Genomic DNA, 13,443 nt, shown 5'->3' on the forward strand with positions numbered 1-13,443 from the left:
CCCCACATGGACAGAGAAGAGCGAAGGCCGCACTCCTGCCTCCCAGCCGGTTCGTCACAGGCTCCCCCCGCAGGAGCCAGCGAAAGAGGCTCAACCCCGGCTGCCCGCCTTAGCTCTCACAGCTCCCTCCCTCTTCGGAAAACAGTGAGTGGGCCCAAGAGCCCAGCCCCGCGCTGGGCATCCAACCCCTTCTTCTCAACGCCAGCCGCCTCCCCATCCATCTTCGAAAGCGACAGCCACCACACAATTCCGGACCAGGGAAAGGAGCCATAGCGGGCCATTGCCTACCTGCGTGCGTGCGCCCAGCCCGGCCTCCCTAGGGCTGCCCTGGTCCGAGGCGTCCCTACACCCCACGAAGAAGTCTGTGCTGCGACCTAGGATCGGAGGCTGCTCCTGCGGCCGCTACAGGGCCTGGGCCGCTGGCTCCTTACAGCCCCACGCAACGAGCTCGCCTGCAGCCCCTACCGGCTTGAACAATAGGGCCCCAAACCGGGCAGAGAAAAGCCTGAGGAGTAGGTGCTGTGTTGCTCCGCCGCCGTTTCTTAAAGCCTCCCGACCACCGCCATCACGCTGCCACTCCGCTCAACCTCCTCCTCCTCCCCCTCCCCTCCCCCCCCCCCAGTCGGATGGAAACCCTGGGCGTGATGTCAGTCCTGCGCCCTGGGACAGAGCGGGGAGGAGGAGCAATAATCGGGAGGGGACAGCACGGCCGGGCGATGGCGGCAGGAAGGGCCGCTTGGAGGGGATGGTGGAGCCAAAGCGGCCTCCTTGCCGCACCGGATACTGCCGGGGCCGGGGGCAGCAGGCGCCCGCCGCAACAGCAGCGAACGGGCGCTGGGGCTGGTGCCACTCCTGGTGCCCGCTGCAGCTCCTGAGTGAGGACTCAGGGCGCGGCGCGGCGCGGCCTGAGGGGTGCCCATGACCCGCGCAGCGTGGCAGGGAACCTGGCCTAGGCCACACGTTACTGTTTAGTGTTACCGAAAAGTCGGGGAAAGAACTCCTTAACGCCAATATAGTATTAAAGAGCAGGCATTCTTTATTCGGCGCCGGGTGCATGGGGGATCCTTCCGCCTAACATGCACACCAATTCGTAAGAGGCAGGCATTTTTATACACGTCATGATTCATATATTCATTATATTTCCTGGAAAAAGTAGTCTTATGTTGATTAGTTCCCAGAAGTCATTTACATAATTTCCCTCCTTTTCCCACATACTCCACGCTGTCTTGGGGGGGGTCCCTCGGGTCTTCTCTGGTGGCTGTGGGCCCCAAAGGAATTGCTTTATTTTATCTCTTGTTCAGGTAACAGCAACTTTGATTGCAGCAGTTAGCATGTAGCTAGTATGTCCCCCTCCTAAGCACATTTACATATCAACAACTTTGATTGTGACAGTTCCCCCCTTTGAGACTTCCAAAGTAAGATCTCTTTGGGAGTCTCACCTAGATTGCCGTAATTAAGGGTAAATATAAAACGTAAAATACATTAAGCGTTTCATCATAATCCAGAACTTGATATACAGAATAAGAGTCACAATAAAGCACAGAACCTCATATTGATTTTTGGATCTTTATCCAGAAAGGATCTTGATTCAAAGAAATTTAAACTCAATTACATCAAAGTGTTATTAAGCAGACATCTTTATTACAGCGCCGGACGCATGGGGGATATCTCCTCCTAACATGCATGCTTCATGTTACCAGCATCTGAATTATATAGAGTACATACATTCATATTCATTGCAATTGTTAGCATATTCATGACATTTCTGAGAAATGTTTAACATACTCTAATGTCCCTGACGCATGCGCTGTTAAATGAGTCGGTGGTTCTCTGGTGTTTTTTTGCAGTACTTGGTCCCCTTAACTTGTCTGTCATCCAGAGGAACTCTTTTCTTATCTACTTGCTTAGCTTGTATTTTAACACTGTATTGGTTCTTATCAGTTCCTGCCAGTTGCTTGGTTAAGATAAAAGAAGTTGTCCACAGCAGTTTATCTTACACAATCCTCACATACAAAAGGAAATTTACAAAACTCACATCTGATTGATTAGACATGTTAAAACCTTCTTGCTTATCTCAGACCTTTGTTTCAATCCCCCCTTTTCTACCATCCTTGCGAATTCTTTCACAATCCCTCATAACATACCATTATCATCTGTCCGTCAATTAAAGTACTTCCCTGTTGCGACTTCATGCTTGATCTTATTTTCCTCCAGGTAGCATAATCATCCATATTCTTTTGACAACACCACATTGAACATCGAATTATACAACAAGTACACAAAACAAATAGGCTTCCAATTAATACAAACACAAACAGTTCTTTAATCCATTTAAAATTTGGTAACCAAGAGGTTAATTTGTTCCAAACTTCTGCAAATCCCCAGGAGGTGTCATCTAAAGTCACCCCATGTAACACCTTAGTCTGTTTCCAAATTTCTTCCAAATCAGTAGATATCCTACGGCTTTGATCCACATACATGCAACAGCTAGTGTTTATGACGGTACAAACACCTCCCTGTGAGGCCAATAATAAATCCAATGCCATTCTATTTTGTAATGTTAGCTGTGATAAACTATCAACTTCAGCTTGCAAAGCTTGAATTGCGTCAATAGTTCGGTTCTCAATACTTTCCAATACAGCAGAGATGTTTACTCTTGATTTTTCTAATTCACTGACTCCTAACCATGGTAAGAACCACCTTACAAAGCTATGAAAAGCACTCGGCCTTTGTGCAAGGGGCTTTGAAGACTTCTGGGAAGGTGTGTTAAAGTATTTCAAATCCAGATTTAACATTGTGTCCTTGGGTACAACTGCCCCTAATGTACGTAGACCCATCCAATTAGAAGGGAGGCTTTTCCTGGCATATGTCCCACACAACCAAAACCATCCTTTGCCTTTGGGTACTGGCCAGGAGGTATGCTTGAAAGTTCCACTAGATAAATTAGTGACTACTTCTATTTTTCCTTCAATAGTAATCATCAGATTGCACTTCTCTTCAGGCAACTTTCCAACAAAAATTCCATCTTTCTTCTCACCCTCTAGTTTCCTTTTATAACATAACCAGAAGGGCTCACTATCTTGACTGGGAATTTGGACTTTCAAGATTAAATCTGAAGAACTCTGATTTAAATATGAAGTTTTGATCCACCAATTATCAACTATGTTGTCATTATTAGTTTCCTTTGTAGGTAGAGGGACCCCTACCAAGGAGATTCCTTCTCCCAGTGCCTCAGGCAAATGTGTACAAACCCAACAATCAGAAAAGTTCCAAACAATAGTAATATTTCCTATTAATTGTCCAGTGTATTCCTAAAATTTTACTAACCTGTTGTACTACTTGTGCACAAAAATGGGTATCTCTGTCTGAAGATATTATTGCCAGAACTCCAAACCTAGGGATGATTTCATTTAAAAGTATTCACGTTACTTCTCTAGCCTTATTGGTCCTACAAGGAAAAGCTTCTGGCCAGCCCGAAAAGGTGTCTGTTAATACTAACAAATACCGAAACCCCCCTTTTCTTGGGAGTTCAGAAAAGTCTATTTGCAATTGTTGTCCGGGCACATTTCCCTTTCCAATACTGCCAATTTGTATCTTATGCGCAGTATTCGGATTGTTTTTCAAACATGTTTCACACCTCTGGGTAACTTGTTTCACTGTAGTATATAAAAATTTTTACTCACTATTTTTGATTTAAATATTTATACAATGCATCTGCTCCCCAATGAGTTTTATTATGTTCTTCCCGTAGGAGTTTCCATAAAATATTATAAGGCACTATTATTCTACCATTTGGTATCGAATATATTCCTGTTTGCTGATATTCCTTTCCTCCTAGATCCTCTATCATAACTTTATCCTCTTTAGAGTATTCTAATTTTTCATTCTCTATTATACTGAATTTACCATCTGGGATCAGAGAAAAAGTTTTTACAATTTCTGTCCGTTCCGCCGCCAGCTTAGCCTCATAATCCGCCAATTTGTTTCCAACCTCTGGATCAGTGTTGCCCTTTTGGTGTCCCCTACAATGTGTAATTGCAACCTTCTTCGGTAGTTGCACGGCATTCAACAATTGTAAGATCTCTTTAGCATGCTTCACTTGCTTTCCTTGAGCAGTCAGCAGCCCTCTTTCTTTCCAAATAGCTCCATGAGCATGTACCACTCCAAAGGCATATTTGGAGTCTGTCCATATGTTGACCCTTTTTCCTTTTGAAATTTCTAGTGCTCGGATTAAGGCAATAATTTCTGCCTTTTGGGCCGATGTTCCTGCAGGTAGAGGGTTAGCTTCAATTACCTTACAAGTAGTGGTTACCGCGTAACCGGCCTTACGAAGTCCTTGTCTCACAAAACTGCTTCCATCGGTGAACAGATTATCTTCGGCGTCCTCCAGCGGTTCTTCCTTTAAGTCAGGTCGACTGGAGTAAACCGATTCCATTGTCTCCAGACAGTCATGGACTACTGGTTGGGTAACTTCACCACTGAGAAAAGATGCTGGGTTCACAATATTAGTTGTTACTATATTGACATCGTCCTGTTCAGCCTGATATTCCAGGAACCGAGAGGGTGATAGCCAATGTGCTCCCTTCTGTTCCAGCACTGTTGAAACTGTGTGTGACACCAACACAGTTATCTTCTGGCCCATGGTAAATTTGCGAGCTTCTTCAACGTTAAGCACTATCGCTGCTACGGCTCTCAAACAACTGGGCCAACCTTGGCTTACTTCATCTAACTGTTTAGAGAGGTATGCAACTGCCCACTTATATGGCCCCGATCGCTGTGCCAATATGCCCAAAGCAATGCCTTGTTTTTCATGTGAAAAGAGCCAAAATGGTTTGGACGCATTGGGAAGTCCGAGGGCTGGTGCTCTCATTAATTCAGTTTTTAATAATTTAAAGGCTTATTCTGCTTCTCCAGTCCAAGCTAACAGTGAAGGGCTTCCTTTCAACAAATCATACAAGGGTTTCACCAATATCCCGTAATTATAAATCCATAATCTGCACCAACCTGTCATCTTGAGGAAGGTCCACAATTCTTTTACCGTAGTTGGCTTTGGTGTTTGGCAGATGGTTTCCTTTTGCTCTGTTCCTAGCTCTCCTTGTCCTTTCAAGATCCTATATCCAAGGTAGGTTACCTGTGTCTGGATCAACTGGGCTTTCTGCTGAGATACTCTGTAACCACTCAGTCCCAGGAAATTCAGCAAACTAACAGTCCATTGAATACATTCTTTCTTTAGTTGTCGTAGCAACTAATAAATCATCTACATATTGTAATAACAACCTATTTGGAGATGGTGGATTCCATCCTTCAAGCTCCCGAGCTAATTGGTTACTGTGAGGAATGAGTGATTCGTGTAAAGAAAATCTAGTGAATATAAGCTTGAAGCAAATGTCATTTATATTGAAATAAAGGAATATATGTAGGGCATGACCATAAACAGGGGAGTGGTAGTCTTTATGTAACTTCCTGATAAGTATAGTTTGGGTAACTCCCTTGATATGTGTAGCTTATGTAGCCTCCTGATATGTAAGTTAGTTCCTGATATACTAGTGCAAACCAGTGTTGTAAATAACCACAGAAATGTCGAGAAAATGTATAGCCAAATAAGGTAGCATAATATAAGTAGAATAACGGAGCGCCTGCACAAACAGAGAGGTCATGTAGAGTGCACTGACGAAGAGGAGCATCTTCCTCCCAACGACCACCAGACAACCACCTAGAAAAAGATGAAGCATGCGCAGACCGGGGAAGTGGTGACGTACTTAAAGAAAGAGTCATCTTCCAAGAAAAAGGCGGAGAAAGGCGAGAAACGAAGCCTAGAGAAGTATAAAGGAAGGAATGGTAAGAAGTGAAGGTGTGCGTCTTGGTGGAGCGGAGACTCCCGGCGCACCCAGCGCTGTTCGCTTGCCTCTATTCGTTTAATAAATTGTAAACTTAAATTGGAATCCTGTTTGGGACTAAATCATTTATCACAATTGGGGGCTCGTCCGGGAGGGTCTTGGTTCCTGAATTCTGACTTGATCTAGGAGGGGCGCCCCACCTTTTGGTGGCTCCTGATCGGGTCGGGTCGGGACTAACACCATCCTGAACCTGAATAGGGGCAAGCAAAGAATTTAATTTTTATGAGCTCCCTTGCCGGCTGCAGTAGTTTATTTTGCCCGTAATTCTGCACGCGAAGATCCGAACGAAGACGACGGGGTTGTAAGTATTTAAGGTGTATACCGTTCGGTTGGGTGGGATTCGGTTGCCTGTGTGTGTAAGAGTGTGACTGAGATGGAACCTCGTTCCGAAGCGATTGTGGAGGTCTTCTAACCGCGGTTCCAATCTCCCGCGAGGGACTTGGCCGGTGAAGGACCGAAGCGATTTTTATAGGATCCGTAGGTGAGTGACAAGTTTGAAACCCCCTGCAAGACACTCTTATTGGTAACCAAGGGCTGTAGGAATTGCCACAGTAAAAATTCCTAGATGGGTCAGACGAAATCGAGAACCCAGGACCAGAAGAAAGGGACCGAATTACTAAAAATACCTCCGGAGAGTCCATTAGGAATAATGTTAAAACATTGGAATAATAAGGGCCCTGGAAAAGGGAAGACAAAAGAGAAATTAGTTAAATATTGTATGGTAAAATGGCCAAAGAACCCCTTGAGACCCCACGTTTTTTGGCCTGTATTTGGGTCATTTGAGGATTGGGTTTGTCAGGCGCTAAACCTGTATGTAAATTCTAAGGAACCGTTTTGCCAAGAGGAGAGCGAGTATGCTAGTTTATGGATAAAGGCCTGTGTGGGCATTTTTAATCTTAAAACAGGAGTAGGGAAAAATAAGACCGTAGGGGAGCAACACATGGAAAAGGAAAAGAAGGATTGGGACCCCCTAGATCACTTACCTCCCCCGTATAATCCAGCTACCCGTCAAATACCATCACCAAATTTGACGACTTCCCCTACAGCCCCGGGGTTGAATTCAACTCTAAGGGAAGGATCCCAAACTGAGCACCCAGAGCGTCTTTGTATCCTTTACGGGAAGTACCTCTGGGTGGAGATAGAGGATTGGCAAGACAGAGGGTTGGAAGAATTACTAAGAGAAGCTCAAAAGGTTTATGTCAGGAGGGACGAAGAAAAACAAAAAGCAGAGGCAAGAATTTTTGTAGCAGCAGTGAGGGAAAGTCAGAGGAGTAAGACTCAGCTGGGAGAGAAAAAAGATAAGAGACCAGAACAGTCACCCCAGGGACAATCTCATCAAGACAGACCCACAATCCCCGTCTGTTACTATTGTAACAAAAAGGGACATGTTCAGAAAAACTGCCGTAAACGGGAACGGGATGAGAAAATGTTCAAAGAGGATTAGGGGTGTTAGGGGCTATATCTTCTGGGGACCTCAACATCAACAGAGCCCTTGATAAAACTATTAGTAGGTCCCCAAAAAGAAGAAGTTTTATTTTTAGTAGATACTGGAGCTGAAAGGTCAACGATTCAGAAACTCCCAAAAGGGGTAGGAAAAGGAAAAGCCCAGATGTCAGTAATAGGTGCAAAAGGAGAACCCTTCAAAGTCCCCATCTTAGAAGAAGTAGAGATTGAGACAGAGACAAAAATTTGTTTAAATGATTTACTTTTATTACCAGAAGCAGAATATAACCTATTAGGGAGGGACTTGATTTTAAAACTAAACCTAACTATTCAGAGCCAAGGAGATCGGTTATATATTAACTTATGTACCTTAACCCAACTTGATGAGGAAAAAATTGACCCCCAAGTATGGTATAAGGAAGGAGATGTTGGGAGATTAGATATGGAACCCATCAAGGTACAAATAACAGACCCTCATAAGCCAATTAGAATTAAACAATATCCTATATCTATAGAAGGCCGGGGAGGTCTAAAACCTATTGTGGATAAATTACTAAAAAAATGGGACTTTAGAACCATGTATGTCACCCCATAATACCCCTTTACTCCCTGTAAAGAAATCAGATGGTACATATAGGATGGTACAGGATTTGAGAGCCGTGAATCGGCGAACAACCACCAAATTTCCTGTCGTGGCAAATCCTTATACTTTATTGAGTCACCTGTCTCCTAAACATATTTGGTATAGTGTAATAGATTTGAAAGATGCCTTTTGGGCCTGTCCTTTGGATAAGGGGTTCAGAGATTATTTTACCTTTGAATGGGAAGACCCCGAAACAGGACGAAAAACAACAATTAAGGTGGACTGTGCTACCACAAGGGTTTACGGAGTCACCAAATTTGTTTGGACAGACCTTAAAGAAAATCTTACAAGGTTTTACAGTACACGAGGAGGGAAAATTATTACAATATGTGAATGATTTACTGGTAGCAGGAGAAACTGAAGAGGAGACCCGAAAAGCCACCATTAGATTGTTAAATTTTTTAGAGAAAAAGGGATTAAAAGTGTCCTGCTCGAAATTACAATTTATAGAGCAAGAAGTAAAATATTTGGGACATTGGTTAAGCAAAGGAAAAAAAAAGAAATCAGATCCTGACCGGGTTTCTGGTATTTTAATCCTAAGACCTCCACAGACTAAAAAGGGAATGAAAAAAAAAAAAACCCACCCAAAAAAACCTGGTGGGATATTTATCCAAATTGTTAGATCCGGTGAGCAGGGGGTGGCCAGCATGTCTCCAAGCCCTAGTTGCTATGGCATTATTGATAGAGGAAGCTAGGAAAATTACCTTTAGTGCACCTCTAAAGGTATATACGCCACATAATGTTAGGAATGTCCTCCAACAGAGGACAGAGAAATGGTTGACAGATAGTCGACTTTTGAAATATGAAACCATCTTGATAGATTCACCTAATTTGGAATTAGGAGTCACCTCTGCCCAGAGCCCCGCTCAGTTCCAGTTTGGGGAACCCTCAGAAGCAGTAGTGCTATAACACAATTGTTTAGAAGTTATAGAATCCCAGACAAAAGTAAGGCTCAATCTTAGAGATATTGAATTAGAGGGAGGAGAAAAATTGTTTGTAGATGGATCCTCCCGAGTAATAGAAGGGAAGAGAAAATCAGGATATGCAAAAATTGACAAGGACTTAGAACTTGTAGAATCAGGACCTCTGAGTCCATCATGGTCAGCTCAGGCTTGTGAGCTTTATGCCCTATGTAGGGCCCTGGAATTATTAAAAGAAAGAAGAGGGACCATATTTACAGATTCCAAATATGCATATGGAGTAGTCCATACTTTTGGAAAAATTTGGGAGGAAAGAGGCTTGATTAACACTCAAGGAAAGAACTTAATACATCAGGAGTTGATAGTAAAATTTTAAAAGTGTTAAGAGAACCAAAGGAAATAGCCGTAGTGCATGTGAGGGGACACCAAAAGGGATTAGATTATGGAATTAGAGGAAATAATTTAGCAGATAAGGAGGCTCAGGAAGCAGCCTTGAGGATTGAAACTGTTAAAATTAATCATACACAAACAAGGGAGGACACTAGTGGAAGAGGATAAGAGGAAAAGGAGAAAAAGTTTACCCTGGAGGAACAAGCAAAATTAGAGAAAATAGGAGCTAGAGTGGAACAAGGGAAATGGACATTACCTGATGAGCGAGAGATGTTGCCAAAAGCTTACGCTAGGCAAGTATTAGAACGCTTACACGCGCAAACACATTGGGGTACAAAAGTGTTAAGTGATCATTTCCTTAAACAGTTTGGCTGTATTGGAATTTTTTGAAATAGCAAGGCAAATTACACAAGGGTGTTTAACTTGTCAAAGGGTAAATAAGGCCGTGTTTCGACAAGTGGCCATGGGAGGAAGAAAACTAGCTTATAGACCGTTTGAAAGGATTCAAGTCGACTTTACCGAATTACCAAGAATAGGAAGATTGAAATATTTGTTAGTTATAGTAGACCATTTAACACGATGGGTCGAAGCCTATCCTGTAGCAAGAGCGACAGCTCAGACGGTGATAAAATTTTATTAGAACACCTAATCCCCAGGTATGGGATAATACAATATATTGATTCTGATCAAGGCACTTGCTTTACTTCTAAAATTATAAAATCCTTGTGCCAATCATTAGGTATTAAATGGGAATATCATACCCCATGGCATCCTCAAAGTTCGGGAGTAGTAGAAAGAATAAACCAAACAATAAAGCAACAGCTAGCGAAGCTAATGGTTGAAACACAGATGCCATGGACTAAATGTTTACCGCTAGCCCTTCTTAACATAAGGATCAAACCGCACAGTGAGACTGGATTATCGCCATATTAGGTTTTATACGGCATGCCCTATCTCCAAGGGAAACAATGTAGTGGAAGATTATAATATTCGGAAATATGTTATCGTTTTAGGAGAAAGGTTGAAAGAACTAAGAGATATAGGAATAATGGCACAAACCCTACCTTTGGGGTTTGCAATCCATCAATTCAAACCAGGGGATAAGGTACTGATCAAAACTTGGAAGAAAGAAACTTTAGTTCCTTCATGGGAAGGACCCTTTGTTGTATTGTTAACTACAGATACTGCCATCCGGACCGCGGAAAAGGGGTGGACACATGCGACTCGAGTAAAAGGACCCATGAAAGACTGGAAAGTTATTTTACAACCTGGAACCACAAAAATAACATTAAAAAGGGAATGAACGTATGAGAAATGATCACGAATTAAAGACTATAGCATTAAGCAATTATCGGGCAGGACTAAGTTTATGTCCACTATGTAAACCATGTTGTATGATTATTGAGGGTTAGGTGTAACCTGTGTAACAAATATATCATTTCCCACAGAGGCTAACAGGGACGTTTTCAAATTCAAAGCTGAAGTTTCCTCTGCATTCAGTGTGGACAGACTACTCCTATAGGAGATTTCTGGTGGGTAAGATTTATTACTGTCATCAAAATAAAGAAGTCCGCTTGAGAAGGGGGAGAGGGCAAGACCAGGTAGGGATTCTCAGTCGCGACCAAGTAAGGCCAGTCAAGGACGAGCACCCCTTGCAGCTGATGCCTCCGACCATGAGATCCCTTACCGGGCCTCTCCTGATTTTACTCGGACTCACCAACCTGGTGACAGGTAATCAAAATTGCACCGAGTGCATAAGAACTGCCCGGCACGGACAAGTAAGTAATAAAACATTAATGTACCACACCTATTATGAGTGCAAAGGGAAACAGAACGGGAGTTGTATATACAATGGAACACAATATAAGAAATGCTTGGTGGAAAATGATACTGTTTGTTACGATCCAAAGGAACTTCCTTATCAATAGTGGGTAGAAATGAAAACAAATTCGGAAGTAGGAAGATTAATTGGAATAAGTAAGGTTATAGCCAATTTGAGCACATCAGTATCGGTAATTTTTGATGCATGCGATATTATAGATGATGATCTGGATATTAATTGTGGGAGTGTAGAGTGGAGATGGTACTATAGTAATCAACCAAAATATATTTGCCCAGGTGGAGGTGGACGTCAATGTCAGATAAATCCTGATTATGTACCTAGTCAAACGGTGAGATATCAGTCAGCACACCTATGTGGAAGAAGGGGATGGTCATGTGTATGTTAGGATACTGCAAGCTGGGGATATGACAGCCAATGTGGGGATTTACAAGCTTCAATCACAAGGGTACAAACAGACAATAATTGTACAACCCGTACCTGTAATTTAGTAAATTTAACCCTTATAAATTTAGAAATTTGGAAACAGGAAAAAAAAAAAAAAACAAAATTGGACTTAAGATATATGGACCTGGAGAAGACCCAGGTGTAGTTATTAATATTGAAATGAAAGAAAAGAGAATCAGTACAGCATAGACTGTTATTTAAGTCCTTTTATCATGAAATGGAAACAGGAACGAAATATGAAATTCCCACAGTGGCTAAAAATCTATTTGTAAATCTTGCTGAGAACATTGCTAAGTCACTAAATGTAACTAATTGTTATGTATGTGGTGGAACTAATCAGGAGAGAATTGGCCCTGGGAGGCCCAAGAGAGCAACATATCAGACCCTAATGTTTAGAATATATCAACTCAGGTCAGGAAACAACAATGGATATTACAAACCAGCATAATAGGAAGAAGCTGTTGGCAAAATGACGGCGGAAGTAAACCAGTCAGATATTTAGTATGTGAAGGGGGATATAACTGGAATAGTACTTACCAAAAGTAGGATAAATGGGGCACTGTCCAAGAAATAAGTAAAAATCATGCGAATTGGACCAACGGAACCACTATTGATAAAGGGTGCTCAAGTCCAGAAAGGCAATATTTGATCTGTGGAAAATTTGCATATACCCGATTACCAAAAAATTGGACCGGAGCGTGCGTGTTAGGAACTATACGGCCAAGCTTTTTCTTATTACCTATAAACTGAGGAGAACGCCTAGGGGTACTGGTATATACAGACGCATTAGAAACTCACAACCGAAGGGAAAAAAGAGAGCTACAAATAGGAAAATGGAAAGATAATGAGTGGCCACCTGAAAGAATAATAGCATATTATGACCCAGCGACATGGGCAGAAGATGGGTCCTGGGGATATAGGACCCCCATTTATATGTTGAATAGAATAATCAGGTTGCAAGCTGTAGTAGAAATAATTGTAAATAAAACGGGTAATGCTCTAGGATTGGTGGCTAAACAAAATACTAAAATGCATACAGCCCTATATCAAAATAGACTCGCGCTAGACTATTTACTAGCACAGGAAGGAGTCGTCTGTGGAAAATTTAATCTCACAAATTGTCGTTTAGAGATAAATGATGAAGGAAAAGCCATCAATGAATTAGTAAGAGAAATGAAAAAAGTAGCCCATGTGCCAGTCCAAACGTGGAATGGAATAAATGTCCAAGGACTATGGACAACGTGGGAAAATTTATTCTCAGGAAACAGGGTAACAAAAATCATTATCGTTTTGTTAGGATTGTTTGGAGGTATGTTAATAATACCATGTCTAATTCCTTGTCTTTCACAAGCTGTAGCTTCTGCGATTAATGGAATGAAATTTACAGCCACTCCAATAGAACCAACACAGAGTGAGAGAAAACGTGTTTTAATGTTGGTAAAACATATAGAGGAACCCGAGTTAATACCCATCAAACAAACTTTAAATAAATTTTACACAAATCACAGTGGTGAAAAAGAAAACGGGGGATTGTGAGGAATGAGTGATTCGTGTAAAGAAAATCTAGTGAATATAAGCTTGAAGCAAATGTCATTTATATTGAAATAAAGGAATATATGTAGGGCATGACCATAAACAGGGGAGTGGTAGTCTTTATGTAACTTCCTGATAAGTATAGTTTGGGTAACTCCCTTGATATGTGTAGCTTATGTAGCCTCCTGATATGTAAGTTAGTTCCTGATATACTAGTGCAAACCAGTGTTGTAAATAACCGCAGAAATGTCGAGAAAATGTATAGCCAAATAAGGTAGCATAATATAAGTAGAATAACGGAGCGCCTGCACAAACAGAGAGGTCATGTAG

The sequence above is a fragment of the Phaethon aethereus genome (genome assembly GCF_964289735.1).
Source record: "Phaethon aethereus genome assembly, chromosome: W".
NCBI classification, from domain to species: Eukaryota; Metazoa; Chordata; class Aves; order Phaethontiformes; family Phaethontidae; genus Phaethon; species Phaethon aethereus.